The following is a 15417-nucleotide window of genomic DNA, read 5'->3' as shown; positions in this document are numbered from 1 at the left end:
TCTCTCTCTCTCTCTCTCTCTCTCTCTCTCTCTCTCTCTCTCTCTCTCTCTCTCTCTCCCTCTTTGTTTTTACACATGCTAGGCTTGGCTTACTGGAAAACTGTGCCCTTTTGCTCTTCACACATGTCAGAAGCATGGTGGTCAAACATGGACACACTCTGACATACATCCACGCTAGCTTTCTCTCTGCTTCCTGTAAGACATGTCAGCCATGTCCCTGGGATTTATGTGCTATATTTGAAGTTTCTAGTGATTGGCTTAAAAGGGGGTCTCAATTCACTGCTGCTTTGGGGGAATGTCTGAAACCACTGACCATTTTGAGCTGTGATCTGGGTAAGATGTTCAGGTTGATTCTCCAACTGGGACAAGAGTAACAGAAGATTCTCTTGTGTGTGTGTGTGTGTGTGTTTTCAAGACAGGGTTTCTTTGTAGCTTTGTAGCCTGTCCTGGAACTAGCTCTTGTAGACCAGGCTGGCCTTGAACTAACTCACAGAGATGTGCCTGCCTCTGCCTCCTGAGTGCTGGGATTAAAGGTTTGTGCCACTGTCGCCTGGCTCGTGACAGAAGATTCTACATGAGTACCTTGAGAAGTCTTCACCACCTCTTAAGGGACATGGCTTCTAATTTGACTCTTGCCTGCCCTTTTGACATTTAGAGAAAAATCTCTCTGCAACCAGGCAGTGTGGTTTCGCTTTATATAAAGGATTCCAGCGTCACCTTCTCAGGACACAAACCGATCATTATTCTCCATGGACACACAAGCGTTATTACCTCCAGAGTGTCCATTTTCCCACAGCTAAAACCCCTCTGTATGCTTCCTGGAACGGGCTTTTCACTATTTCTGCCTTTTCTTTCCGAGCTCCTCCCTTCAGGAGAGAATGTGAGAAGCCAGCACTTCATGCAGTTTCCATAGCTTCGCTCCTCACCCAGAAAATCTCCAGGACTGTAGATTCAGCAGGGCAGCGCCAAAGTGTCAGCGCCAAAATAGATTTCAAGAAGTTGAACTCAGCTTGCTAAGTACAGACTACATCATCATCAGGATTTTCAACATCATAAATTTTCATTCCCTGTTTCTGTTCAAGTAGAAAATAGAGGGAGAGACTTGTACATGTGAGAAGGACCTTCACTCAAAATAGAGCCAAGTCCAGTGTTTGGACACTGTGAGTGAAGCAGTGTCCCCAAGGAAGTGCATACTAGAGATTTCCATACGGGGAGGGAAGGAGGGCTACTGGGTCCTTATAGGGGTGCCTGAAAGGTGATTGGGGAAGATCTGAAGAATTCGCTTTAGTTTCTTCCAAGCAAAGCAGGGGTGGAAAAAGGCCTGTCCCTTTGCCCGAGTGCTCGGATCTGAACAGCCCGTTTGCTTGGTTCTTGGCAAGTGTGTTTCTTTATACTGCGAGACCAGCTTAAGTAATGAGAGCAGTTGACTTCACTTTTCAAATGTCCTAAGTTTGCACTGAAGACAAGTTCTCTTAAATTGTCCAAATAAACACAGAGAAATAAAGTGACACCCAGTCTTCAGGGTCCTTGGAGTGTGGTGACTCTGGATGCAGACAAACAGTGCCTGTTATGCCCAAACTAGCTTCTAAGTGAACTGAATGTTTTAACTGGTAAAGGAGACTCATATGGCAAGATTTCAGAATTTATAAAAGACTGCCCACAGGAAAAAATTTCCAAACCTTCATAAACATCATCTAAACAGATTCTGTCATTAGTTTGTCGTCTGTCCGTCTAGATAGAGGTAGAGGGTGCTTCAGGCAAGAGCCTGTTGTTTCAACGTACCACAACCTTCTCTTTTCTAACCTTCACGTACCTTCTCTGGTTCATTCTGTCTGTAACGTTGTTTCAATGCCAATAATTTATTTATTGGGCTTTCTTCTGTTTGGGCACATTTAAAGTTTTCCCAGGCATGTACTATAACTTTTCAAGAAATATGTTCTTTTTAAGAATAGCCATGGGCACATTATTTAACCTGTTTGTTTTTCTTTATTTGTTAATTGGAGACAGCAATCCTGCTTATCTGTGCCAAATGTTTTCTTTTAAAAAAAATAGGGTTTTTATTTATTCTTTGATAATTTCATGTAAGCGTATTTTGATTTTATTTTTCCTCTCTTCAAACTCTTTCCAAATCTTTACCTCACCTCAAAAACATATTCTTTTTTTTTTTTAAAAAAAAAAAAAAACAAGAACAACATGAAGAACATGGAGTTCAGTTTGTGTTGGCTGACTACTCTTTGGCATGGGGCCTGCCCTGTGGTTATGCATTCAGTGTCACTCCAGTGAAGGAAACTGGCTCTGGCTCACCCAGCAGTGGTCAAATGCCAACAGTTCTTTAGCTGAGGGTGGAGCTACCTTAGGGTAGGACTTCCTGCCCACCTCCCCAACTCCAGCTGGGATTTGTATGGCTTGAGCTTCTGCAGCTCATGCTGTCAGTGTGTGTGGATAGTTTTATGTCAACTTGACACATGCTAGAGGTGTCTGAGAGGAGGGAGCCTCAATTAAAAAACTGCCTCCATAAGATTAGGCTGCAGGCAGGCCCCTAGGGCATTTTCTTAACTAGTTATTGATGGGGAGGGTCCAGTTTTTTGTGGGTGGCACTACTTCTTGGCTGGTGATCTTAGGTTCTATAAAATATATATAGGTTGAGCAAGCCATGAGGAACAGGCCAGGAAGCAGCAGCCTTCTATAGCCTCTGCATCAGCTCCTGTCTCTGCATTTCTCTTCTGTTTGAGTTCCTGCCTTGGCTTCTTTCAATGAGCTGTGACATTTAAGCCAAATAAACCTTTTCCTTCCCAAGTTGTTTTGTTCATGGTGTTTTACCACAGCAATAGAAACCAGAACTAATACACATAGTCTCTGTGAGTTCATATACATTTCTGTCCTGTTGGCTCCGGAAGATGCTGATTCCTTGAACTTATTTACAACCTTGAACTTATTTACAACCTCTGGCTCTTACACTCTGTCTGCTCGGTCTTCCACATAGATCTCTGAGCCTTGTAGGGAGAAGTATGATATAGACATCCCATTAAGGGAAGAGCATTCCAGAGTATGTTATGCTCTGCTTGTTGGCCAGTTGTAGTTTTCTTTGTCAGCTGCCACCTAGGGCAGGAAGGAGCTGCCATGGTGAGAGTTTAGCAATGCACATGTCTGTGGATGTAGCAATGTGCCGGTGGGAGTCATTTTTATTGCTGTGTTCATTTAGCAGAATAACTGTAGTGCTTTTTCCCTAGGGCCCATGATTTATCAAACCTCAGGTTCTTGGCCTCCTTGAAGTCGGATATGGGTTCTATTTCATGGAGTAAGCCTTAAATCTAATCAAGAGGTTGTTGGTTCCTCTCATAGCCTCCACACCTCTATTGCACCAATGGACATCTGTCTTGCCGGGTAGATTGCTATTGTCCTCACCGGATTCATATCTGGGTGAGATTGATGATTCTCTCCTCTGTTACTGATTTTAGCCTTTTCTACCATATTTTCTTGCTGGTCAGGATGAAGTTTCCAGTTGTGTACCAGACTTTGTCATGTTCTATGTCAGTAAGTATGTGGAGACTTGCCCTCAACTTGCGGCGGGTAACCGATAGCATTGACAATAGCCTGTGAAGTTAGGGGTCTCATTGGCAAAAAACTCAGAGAGCTGTAACCCATTCCTAGTACCAGGGTTTTCTTTGCTGTCATATAATATATATTATCCCCCTATTATAGGGTAACTCCACTTAATTCCCCTTATCTATGGCAAACACTTTTGATTGGCTGGCTAGCAACCATGCACTCAATTTAAGTTTTAGAGATTATCTTTGAGTTTGTAAATATACAACATGTTTTAACAAATTAAATCCCTGCCCTGGTCTTTTAAGATTAAAAAAAAAGTTGGTGTTTTGGTTGTCCACCAGGACTAAATGTTAGGGTACTATTGCTGAAGATATCACATGCTTTGCTTGTTGGACAGAGAAAAGACAAGCTCAACTGCCCAGGAAGATTTCTTCAAGATACGCCCACTGCTACAATAGTAACCTGAATGTTATGTGGGCGACCAGCCATTTTCCATGAGAGAGAATTCATGCCTGGTACCATAAACCTGGTCAAAATCCTGTGGCTGAGGAAGGCATTGGCCCTAGTGCAGAAGATGATACTGTTGTTCCAATAAATAGACATTAGGTGCCTGTCAAATAGCCTTTTAAATGTATATGTGTTTTTCCTGTGGATGAATCCTACCATCTTCTTTGGTCAGAGAAGCTTCTTTTTGCAGTGGGAGGCAGCTAATGCAGACTCTTAAGTGGCCAACAGGCTGAGAATAACTGACTGTTGAGTGCATAGTCCTAAGTAGGACGCACACATCAACTAACTTCTCCAAGGTTCAGCAAACACGAAAAATTTTGATTTTAATGATCATTAAAAAAAAAAAAACAAACCAGTAGGTTCTTTTTGTAAGACTTCATCTGCTTCATTTGTAAATAATAAAAGTAAAACTGAGACCATAAATACTTTGGTTGGATATATTCTTCTCAGACTTTCAAATCTTAGACTATTTGGTTCCTAGAGCTATCTGTAACATATGTAACTTTAATATTTTGTAGCTGACTGGCCCATCTTCCTGATATAACTTAATCGAGCCATTCCTGTTTCTTCATCGATTTTAGCATTACACTTCTCATGTGCCAACTTTTCTAAATAGAGTTGGCTGTTTTAGATTCTTTATCATATTTTATTAATTCATTTGTATAAAATATGCTAATACAAAACTGTTTATTATAGAAATAAATTTTTATGGTGATTGAATCATCTGTTACTTTTTTAGAACTTTCTTACTGTTCTTTTATGTTTATCTTTCCATTGCACCATTAAATTTTGTCTCTATTTTGAAATATTCCAATGACATTTTAAAGGCAAAATGGTAAAATGGTAAAAATTAAAGTAAAAACTTGTTGGTAGGGGCTAGGGAGGATGGCTCAGCAGGTAAAACCCTTTTCTGTGCAATTCTAACAACCTAAATTTAATCCCCAGAATCCACATTAACAAACACAAGCACATGGACACACGGACACACAGGCACATGGACACAGACACGGACATGGACACAGACAGCAACAACAGCAATGCAGTGGCTTGCATCTGTAACCACAGAGTTTCGAAGCTGATATGGGAGGAGGCCACCGGAGAACAGGCTAGAAGTCTGCAGAGCAGCTGCAAGCTTGGAGTATGCAAACACAGTGTTAGGGAGGCAGGTTCTGGGGAATTGTGGAAAGGAAAGAGGAGAAAGAGACCTAGATAGACCTCGCCTCAAAAACCAGGGGAAAAAACAAACCCACTCCTGAAAGTAGTTCTCAGCTCCCCCATGAGAAGAGCTGGGTGACTCCCCATAGCCACTGCCACCCCCAGTTTAAGAAAAGCATTGTTGGGAGATGGTCACAATCAATTCATTTGTAACCTATTAATAATATTTCTTTTTTTTTGCTCAAGAATCAAACAATGCCCCCTTTATCAAGTCCTTCAAGAGAACTGCAGAGTTTTCACTTGTAAAATTATGTGGATTGGGACCAGTGACATGACTCCATAGATAATTTTTTTTTTTTTTTTTTTTTTTTTTTTTTTTTTTTTTTTGTACAAGGCTTAAGACCTGAGTCTGATCCCTGGAACCCATGTAAAGATAGAAGAATGGAGTCTATTCTACAGAGCTGTCCTGTGACCTCCACATGCAGGTTGTGGCATGTGTAGCCATACGTCCGGTAACACACACAAATAATAATAATAACAATAATAATAATGATAGTACATTTAGTGGATCTATTGCTGAACTTATTCCTATGTTGTGCCATTTAAAAGGGTGCCTTTTCTTCCACTGTATTTTCTAAACTTGTGTGTGTGCTTGTATCCAGAGATGTTGAATGCTTTCCATCTTAAACAGAATTTGCTTAACATAACTGCATGCTACTGCTTTATAGACTGAGTCTATCCAATGCCGTCAACTACAGTTGGAGACATCACGACAGGTGCTGGGAAAGGCCAGAGCACACCTTCAGACACGTGTGTTGAGGGCGGGGTCAATTGCTACAATTCAACATGGAGGTGAGCAAAATGGCTTTGTTAAGAGTCATTCAAGAAGACCATCGCTTGATGACGGAGGGGGACTTGATCGGGGGAGGGGGAGGGAAAAGGGAGGTGGTGGCGGGGAGGAGGCAGAAATCTTTAATAAATAAATTAAAAAAAAAAGAAAAAATTTGAAGCTGGGTGGTGGTGGCGGCACACACCTTTAACCACAGAACTCAGGAGATAGAAACAGGAGGATCTCGGTGAGTTTAAGTTCAGCCTGGTGTTCAAAGTGAGTTCCAGGACAGCCAGAGCTCTGTCTCAAGCCCCTCCTCCCACAAAAAGCTTGAAATTTAAGTTCTAGAGTTTTTTTTTTAAAAAATATTATTTCTGTATCTCTTACTATGTACATTTTTTATGATTTGAAGTTGAAATGCATCTTAAAATGTGTATATATACGTATTTTGTAGAAATTTTTCTTTCTCTCTGAAATGTCATTTACCATAAAAATTTACTGCATCTAAGAATAAAAAAAAATATGATGTATATTATAACCATGCAGATTCTCATGTTCTATCCCCGAAAAGCTAGTGTACTTTAATATATTTATTAATAGTACTTAAAATTCATTGCTCAAAATAAAATGCAGACGATGGGGTGATTAAAATACGAGTGACATTTAACATCTTTGAAATCTCAAAAGCGTTTAGTATATTAGGGAAAGAGTCGCACTTCGTTTAAGTCATGGAAGTTTCTAAACTCAGCTACCAATGCCATTCTTACAATATGGCTACAGATGGTTCACGAAAATTATAATGAAGAAATGAAGCCCTCTGCCACTGTGTATTTCCTGTTAAAATTTATTCTGAGTATGCTGACTAGTTTTATATCAACTTGACACACACCAGAGTCATTTGGGAAGAGGGAGCTTGAGAAAATGCTACCCACTGATGGGTTATTGATATGGGAATACTTAGATCATCACTGTGGCCACTGCCACCCCTGCTACCCTAGCCTGGTGGTCCTGTGAGGTACGAGAAAGCGGGCTGAGCAAGCCATGGTGAGCAAGCCAGCAAGCATCACTCCTTCATGGCCCCTGAATCAGCTCTTACCTCCAGGATCCTGTCCAGTCTGAGCTCCTGTCCCGACTGCCTTTGAAGATGAACAGTGATGTGGAAGCCAAATAAACCCTTTCCTCCCCACATTATTTGTAGTCGTGCTGTTTCCTTATAGCTATAGAAAGCCTACCTAAGACACTAAGTTAACTTGGGAGAAATCAAGGTGTAAATGCTGAAAAGGAACAGAACAGACACCCATACTTTTCACATGTTCTCTTTGAGCTAAATTCTAAATGAACACAATAGGAAAATTAGGAGAGGCAGAAATTAACTCGCTCATATACTTGCAATCCCTAGTTCAAAATTAAAATGGGAAGAATTCTGTTCATGACAACACTAATAATATTTAACACCCTTGAAAAAAATAAGAAAGGGTGGAAATGAATTTAAGAAAATCATAAAAGTCTACTAAAGTATATACAATTACAGACACGTGGGGAATCTTATTGCTTCTTTCTACAGAAATCCTAATTACTAAGGCACTTAGACCAGAGAGATTTAACAGCTTCCCTTTTAAAATCTTCATATTAGGGTTTAAAAATTTGCTGCTTAGTTGGCTTGATGCTATTGTCTGTCTGTGCTCATTTTTCTCTAGAAACGTTAGCATCACTTTTTAATTCCATTTTTGGTCTTTTACAACAGAAAGGAAAATGAAACTCTGCACTTTCTCCTTGTTTTACAGCGTGGCAGAGATTTCACGTATCTAACTGTGCATGGGGGCATACAGAGAACAGCCCTGTCACCTGAACATGGCCACTGTGGTAGTTTCAGGAGACACGTTCCCATAGGCTCAGGAATTGGAAGACTTGGTTCCCAGTTGGGGGTGCTGTTTTGCAGGCGGGGTTGGGAGGCACAGTCTGGGCTTTGAGATTCTAGTTGCTCCTTCTGCCTTGGCTTATGGAAAGTGTGTGTGTGTTCTCAGCTTTGTGCTGGGCTGTCGTGCCTGCTATCTACTGCCATACTTTTCCACCATGATGAACACTCTTATTCCTCTGGAACCATGTTCCAAAAGCAACTCTTTCTTCTAGAAGCTGCACTGACCATGTCACTAGATCACAGTAACTATTACTCTTGCATGTAATAGTAACTATTACTATTGCACACAGGTGCCGCATGCAACAATCAGCAACCGCATGATGGTCGGTGTCAGTTTGTGAAGAGGTGCTAGCTATTTTTCTGCTATGTAGAAGTTCACAGGTTTATGGAAAACTGGTCAATCCAGAGGGCTCAACAGCGGAGAACCAGTCAAGGAACTGTGACCACAGATAAAGGAATAGGGAAACTTCAACACAGATAGAATTGATGTTTCCATTGGTGTCTGAGCTTATTTCCGAAACCACGTGGAGTGGTCTGAATGAGAATGGCCCCTACAGCTTATGCATTTACATGCTTAGTCTGCAGTTGGTGATCTGCTTGGAAAGATGGGAGGCATGGCCTTGTTGGAGTTTGTATATCATTGTTGGGGAAGTTATATCATTACAAGTGAGCTTTCAAAATCCCAAGGTAGGCTCTCTCTCTCTCTCTCTCTTCCTTTTCATTTATTTATTTATTAAAGATTTCTGTCTCTTTCCCACCACCGCCTCCCATTTCCCTCCCCCTCCCCCAATCAAGTCCCCCTCCCTTGTCAGCCCAAAGAGCAATCAGGGTTCCCTGCCCTGTGGGAAGTTCAAGGACCACCCGCCTCCTTTGTGAATTTTGCATGCAAATGGATGGAAATAGAAAACACTATCCTGAGTGAGGTAAGCCAGACCCAAAAAGAGGAACATGGAATGTACTCACTCATATTTGGTTTCTAGCCATAAACAAAGGACATTGAGCCTATAATTAGTGATCCTAGAGAAGCTAAATAAGGAGAACCCAAAGAAAAACATATAGGCATCCTCCTGAATATTAACCTTCTTCAGGCGATGAAAGGAGACAGAGACAGAGACCTACATTGGAGCACCGGACAGAAATTTCATGATCTCTCTCTCTCTTCTTATGGATGAGAATACAGCTCTTAGCTACTGCTGTAGCACCATGTGTGCTCCTATGTTCCTTGACATGAGGATAATGGACTAACCTCTGAAACTATAAGCCAGTCCCCAATTAAATTCCTTCTTTTATAAGAGTTGCCTTGGTCTTGGTGCATCTTCACAACAATAGAACAGTGACTAAGACACAATATTAAGATAAATATAAAATCCTGATAATGCACAAGGAGGGTTTCTTTTAGTAAGAATTAGGTGCTAGATGAGTAGGTTACTCTATGCTCCCGACTCTGACTGCTCATATTCATTTTGTTTTATGAAGTCATCACAAAACCTGAGCTGGAAAACATGAAGCTATTGCTTGTAGTGAAAACACAAGGTTGGGTTTTGTGAGCTACTGGACACATTTTAGTCAACATATCAACACTTAATCTTGTTTTATGTATGTTTTTATTTAAATACATCTCACTTAATATGTATTTTTAATGATTTAACATTGAGCTTACAAGGAACAGCATCTTAAGTTACACCTAAATGAATGAAGCTTATGTAATCATGGATTTTCTCCATAAGATATGTATTGAGCCAAGATATGTGTTGAGTAAACCAGTAATAAAAGGTGTGTTCACCATACAAGAGGAGAACATGGTTTTACTTGTACTGAGAGCATGAGAGAACTCCAACACTCTACCATTCTATAGATGCCCAAATGACGGTTTGATGTCAGGAGTATTGACTTTGATGTCACAAATTCTGCCAGGTAAGTAAATTTACAGTTACAGTGTGTGAATGATGAGAATCCACTGGTCTGAATTTTCAATTTAACAGGCTGTGTTGCTCAGGAAAAGCTAAGGCATTGTGGAGTTTTCAATTGTAAGCTTCAAGAACACATGAATAATTTGCAGCTTGATTCTAACCTTTGCCTTTCCCACAAGTGTCCTAAATATTAATAATGAATGTATAAGTTATCTTCTTTAAAGAAACTGAATATAGATACAATATTTACAAGATGAGGCATGCTCACATTGAAACAGGATATTGATCCATGGAGTCTATCTTCTTGGACTTTTTTCAGTCTTATTTAAGATATTTGTTAAGTATTTATGGCAACAAACATACATTCACATTTTATTTTCTTTCAGGTTCATGACTTTCTGTTCAAAGAGAATAATGCACCTGCAGAGAGGTGAATTCCCCGTGGAGAGGCAATTTTTAACTCTGCTTCTCACATCAGAATAACCTGGTTAGTTAAAATAGGAAACAAAATGTTCAAACTCACACTTAGGCTAACAAATCAGACCAAGGCTTCTGCAGTATACTTGATCTAATCTCAGGTTATCTGATTGTGCGACAAGGATGAAATCCAATGAGCTTCATATTGAGGAAGCCATTCATGACATGTCACTCAGTTTTCTATAGGAAATCAAGCAAACTATGATGAGCATGGTGAAGGTGATCATGCATGTGCAAGCCTGGTTGGTGGGCCATGTAAATAATTCTCTAGAGTCCTGTAATTTAACTGAAATAGGAAAAAAAAAAGAACCTTGTATTTTGGGGTGGAAACTCATTGCCATATTCTCTTTCTTCCTTCATCTTAAATCTGCTGATGTTAGGAAGATTTGTAGTCACATTAACATACCAGAGGAGATTCCATATTATCCTAAATCCCCAAAGGTAAAGATTGCTTCTATTCTTTATTAAAAAATATTTATTTCCCCCTATCCATGCCTGAGCCCAATGGGAGAACTGGCTCTGAGGTCAGAAGAGCAGAACTGCCTCATCCCCCAACAGCTGCAACACTAGAGCGAACAGGCCCTGCACCTCACCTGGGGAGCACAACAGAGTCAACCCTGTTTGCAGAGGTGTGGGTGAGCCAGCTCTGAATTTGGGAGTTCTAGGAGAGCTGTCCCCACTACTCATCTGTCATGTGACCTTCTTCCTTACCAGCTGCAGCACTCAGGAAAGTGAGCCCTGTTCCTCCCCCCAAGAAGCACAGAAGAGTTGACCCCGATGGCAGAGGATGGGTGAGCCAGCCCTGAGAGTGTGGCAGTGAGATAGCAGGTCATAGTCCCCTCCAAGGCTAGGTGGTGGTGAAAGTGAGGGAAAGGTACCCTCTCCTCTTATCCCTACTACCTGTAGGGGGCTGTGGAGTTAGCCCTTTCCCTTACCAGCTGCAGCAGGCAGGAGAGCGAACCCTGCATCTCTTTTGGGCAGCACAGTAGAGCTGACCCTGTTGGTGGAGGTGTGGCTAAGCCAGCCCCAAAGCTGTGGGCAAGGGAGAGTCGTCCCCATTTCTCAACTGTCATGTGGTGTCATGGTCCAGGGAGAGATAGCTTTCAAGAACACAGGTGGGAAAACTGGTCCTGAGGTCATACGAGCAGGGGAGCTGTCCCTGCGGCTCATCAGTTGCAACACTTGGGAGAGCGGCCCCTACACCTTGACAACAACACAGTAGATCTCCTCACCATTAGATACATCTACAAAACAACTCCTGCACCTAAGGCTTGAGGGTTATTGCGGAAGAAGAGGTGGAAAGACGGCAAGAGTCCGAGGATCAGGGAGTTTGCTTTGAGACTGAGCTTCCTATGTTGCTTTTGAATGAGTTGACAGCCCAGTTCAATGCCTGGAAGGGGCATCTCATTAACTTGGTGCCGGACATATTCAGGAGACATTGTAGTTATTCCGGAGTAGAGAATGACAGGGGCCTTTTATCCTTGGTTAATCCTGTGTTGTTTGTGGATGCAGTAGCATGCTTTCTGCACATACATGTCTTCTGGATAGGCGCTTACAAGGCATCATGTAAGAGGAGTGGAAAACAGGCCAGGCCACAGATTCACAGAAATATTAGCAATAATTACAGTGGAAGTGCCTCACTGAAGCACAAAGATAATAAAGGTTGCTCTTAGCTAAGGGTTTAGGCAAAGCTTTCAAAGGCGCTAACTCCGGAAGTGGCTCCTGGAGAACCACTATGTTGTGTCTAGCGAGAAAAGAGTATGTCAGTCAAAGCAACGTTCAACAGATGAAGGAAACACTAGTAACAGAGACTCGGCTCTCTGCAGGCCTATCTGTGAAAGGACTGACATTTTCTCTAGGTTTGGGAAGAATGTGTGGGTACTGGGGAATGAACACCAGCAGTCTGCTGTTTTGTGATTTTTTTTTATTATAATTTTCATCGAGTATTTGAAGAGTCTCTGTTATGTCCTGTGGAGTCAAGTTTCTTTTAATGTGCAGATTTCATCGCCCATTAAGCATGCTTACATGGGAATAGCTTCAGGTTACAGTTCTATTTGAAGTTTTCCTTTGGAAAGCGTGATTCTGCCTTGATTTAAGAAAATTTCTCATTATCAGGCATTTTCCTTGTAAACTGATCCTTCTCAATTATATCTTGCCAGGTGTGCAGGCATGTTTATCTGCTAAGAAGACAGAAGTATTTTAATCCTGCTTTTTCCTAACTAAGGAGAACCGGGATAATAAGCTTACAACGAAATCCATCTATCAATGTTCTGAAACTCGTGGTACCATGAATTCCATGATGGAGTATTTGACTCTTATATTTTTTCACTATTTAAATTATCATGAATTATGTAATTAGGCAATGGTTTAATTTAAACAGAGCTTACTAGCAGTTAGATCAGGAACCTCTCAAAACCATTTCTACTCATTCACAGGGAGCAACGTGGTCAACATATATCTGACTATGATAACAAGGTGGATATGAAAAAGATAACTTGCTTCAATAACTGATACCCAGTGGGACAACTGTAGAACCAAGCCAGTCTGTGGTTCTTTGTTTGGCCCCTGCTTTGCTTTAGATGCGCTGGTCACAGGGATACAGGAGATCTTTTGTGCTGATGAAATAGTTAGAATCACTGGAACATGGTCTACCGTTGAAGTAAAGCCCACAGTGCCCAATAAGGACCTCTGGTCATACACTTCTCCAAAGTGCCCAGCCTTATTTGGCTACATAATTCCACAACTACATTTTTAATTTTGGAAGTAAGGAGTGGGTGCTCGAGAAGAGGAGGAGGGGGCCTGGGGAATTCCCAGCCTAGCATAGACTTCAAAGACCTCCTCTGCTAATCTTCTAATGTCCTTGAACTGTTCTATAGACAGCTGCAGTTGCTAGTGAAATACAGCTTAACCCTTTGGATGCTAGTTCCCAGCCGGCTCAGAAACGACACAAAAACCAAACAGAAAACAAAGCAGGTGGGCTGTCTCTTGAAAACATTGAATATTTTCCCCGTTTTCCTTCTTATCTTTCTATGCCTTACAAATCCTCACTGAGTTTCAGTTTCGAGTGAAACTTCTACATGAGAAGCACTGTGCAAAGAAAGCGAGGAATTCTAAATGCTATGAGAAATATTTCCTACCAGTGTAGGGGTTGTAATTTCTCCATGAGGCCATCACAATGTATAGCAAATAATAATAGGATTAGGTCAGTACCAACAGACAGAAGACTAGGCATTGAATGCTGTTTAGGGAATGACAGTAACATATCTTACAAGTTTTCAGTGTTACACTTTTTTTTTCTTTACAAAGCACTTCCATGTTTGTCTCATTTAATACAGCAAGCAGGGAACCTGAGATTCAAAGAATGTCATGCTTTCTTGGTTAAACAAGAACCCAACCAATGTTCTTGCAACTCAGCATCAATCTTCAGGGATTTGCCTCAGTTCCTTACAGTCCCAAAGGTTCTCTTAGAGGCTCCAGTGTGAAAACGGAGATGATAACCTTGGTAAAGGAAGGATGGACTGGCCAGAAAGACATGGTATGGAAAGGCCTCTGGGTCTCGGTGAGTGATCTGCAGGGTTTGGTGGTAAGACAGAAGAAGTCACACTAAGCATGTCTTGACACCATGGAGCTTTTGTTGAGCCTCCCCTTTCCATCCTGGGACAGGGTGCTCAAAGAGCCCCATCAGCCAGTGTATATCACTTACCAAAATGTGTGCTATGCAATTCTGGAGTGATAGTTTTTTAATTTTAAGTCTGTGAGTGCCTGAAGAAGAATCACTACTTTGCTTATTGTCACGACTTTGTTTACTGTGAATGTATAACTAGGTTTATTGGCTAGTGCTTTGTCATGTGCCTGGGATATAACTTCTGCAGACATTAGTTCAGTGTTGGGTGCACATCATGAGCAGGGGGAGCAGATAGAGTCACAGTACTGATTAACAGAGGTGGGTGGGTAAAATGCTAGCATTCTGCAATTTTCAGGTTCTTAATGGATTGATGTTCTTTCTTTCCTAGAGGAAATGAGAGTGAAAATGATAATTTTCTGTTGTAGAAGGGTGTGTGTTGCAATCTACATTGGATTATAGTAATTTGTTCATTCCATAATCTTTACTGGGTGATTTCTTCTTTATTTTTAATAGGTGATTTCTAAGAGACAGATATTGTCCTGTGGGCTGGCATGGAGGCCCTTGGAATGGTGATGAGCCAGCAATCTGGAGCACCAAAGCTTCAAGGGGCAGAGTGCTGGGTTTCCAAGACCAGGCAGCAAAATGGATGGTCCTGAGGTAGAACATGCTAGAAATGACACTCTCCACAGTGCATCAGTAAAATAGACCGTACTGTGGAAATCATGTGGCGTGCCTAAGCGAACTGTAAGTGTAACAGCCACATGGCCTAGCCATCCCCGAAGCACTCCAAGTGAGTGTGGCGCAGAGATACCCACACAGCTCTGGTTTACTTCCATACCCTTCCCAACAGTCAAAACATGGATCCAGACCTACACCTAGAGGAATGGAGTGGAAAAATGGAGTGCATAACGGAGATTTGTTAGTCGTAAAGAAAAATAATGTTATGCCATTCACAAGGAAATGAACGAAGGAAAGAGACTGCTGTGTCCACCCAAATGGATCGGCCATGGAAAGACAATGCCACGTATGTGCTCTTACATGTGGGGCGTAGATAAAGAAAGGCAAGTTGTGGGATGAGAAGAGGCTTAGTTTAGAAGAGGGAAAGATCGGGTATTAGGAAGGGGGTGGGGAGGGTAAAGAGAAGGTGAGGGTGACCAAAAATATGTGCTGTTTACATATAGAAACATCAAAAATGAACTATGCATGAGAACTGTGTGCTAATAAATTTCCTTTAAAGAAGATGCATAAGACACAGAGGCCACACAGTTCCTAGAATGAACAGCAGAACTGGTATCAGGTGGAGAATCTGAACTGGCTTGAATTAGGATTAGAAACTGGTGAGGGGGCAGGGCACAAGAGATGTTTTTTATGTCTAGCTAGGTTGGTATGACAGGCTAGGCTCTCCTTTGGGGGGGGCGGGGACTTAAAATCTTCAGCCAGACAAACT

The 15417-nt window shown here is 41.5% G+C and overlaps 1 protein-coding gene and 1 long non-coding RNA gene across 11 annotated transcripts in view; one reads left to right on the top strand and one right to left on the bottom strand.

Annotated features, from left to right (window-relative positions):
* The window catches only part of Sema6d (semaphorin 6D), a 513469-nt gene that overhangs the window by 113094 nt on the left and 384958 nt on the right, over positions 1-15417 (bottom strand). The window lies entirely within an intron of this gene.
* Positions 13810-14983, top strand: LOC113457966. The gene is made up of 3 exons (XR_003378434.1): positions 13810-13904; positions 14484-14714; positions 14821-14983. It is a non-coding gene; the product is annotated as an uncharacterized LOC113457966 (long non-coding RNA).

The sequence above is a fragment of the Microtus ochrogaster genome (assembly GCF_000317375.1).
Source record: "Microtus ochrogaster isolate Prairie Vole_2 chromosome 14 unlocalized genomic scaffold, MicOch1.0 chr14_random_1, whole genome shotgun sequence".
In the NCBI taxonomy this organism is placed as follows: domain Eukaryota; kingdom Metazoa; phylum Chordata; class Mammalia; order Rodentia; family Cricetidae; genus Microtus; species Microtus ochrogaster.
Note: the sequence above shows the minus strand (reverse complement) of the source record. Positions and strands in the feature narration are given on the sequence as shown.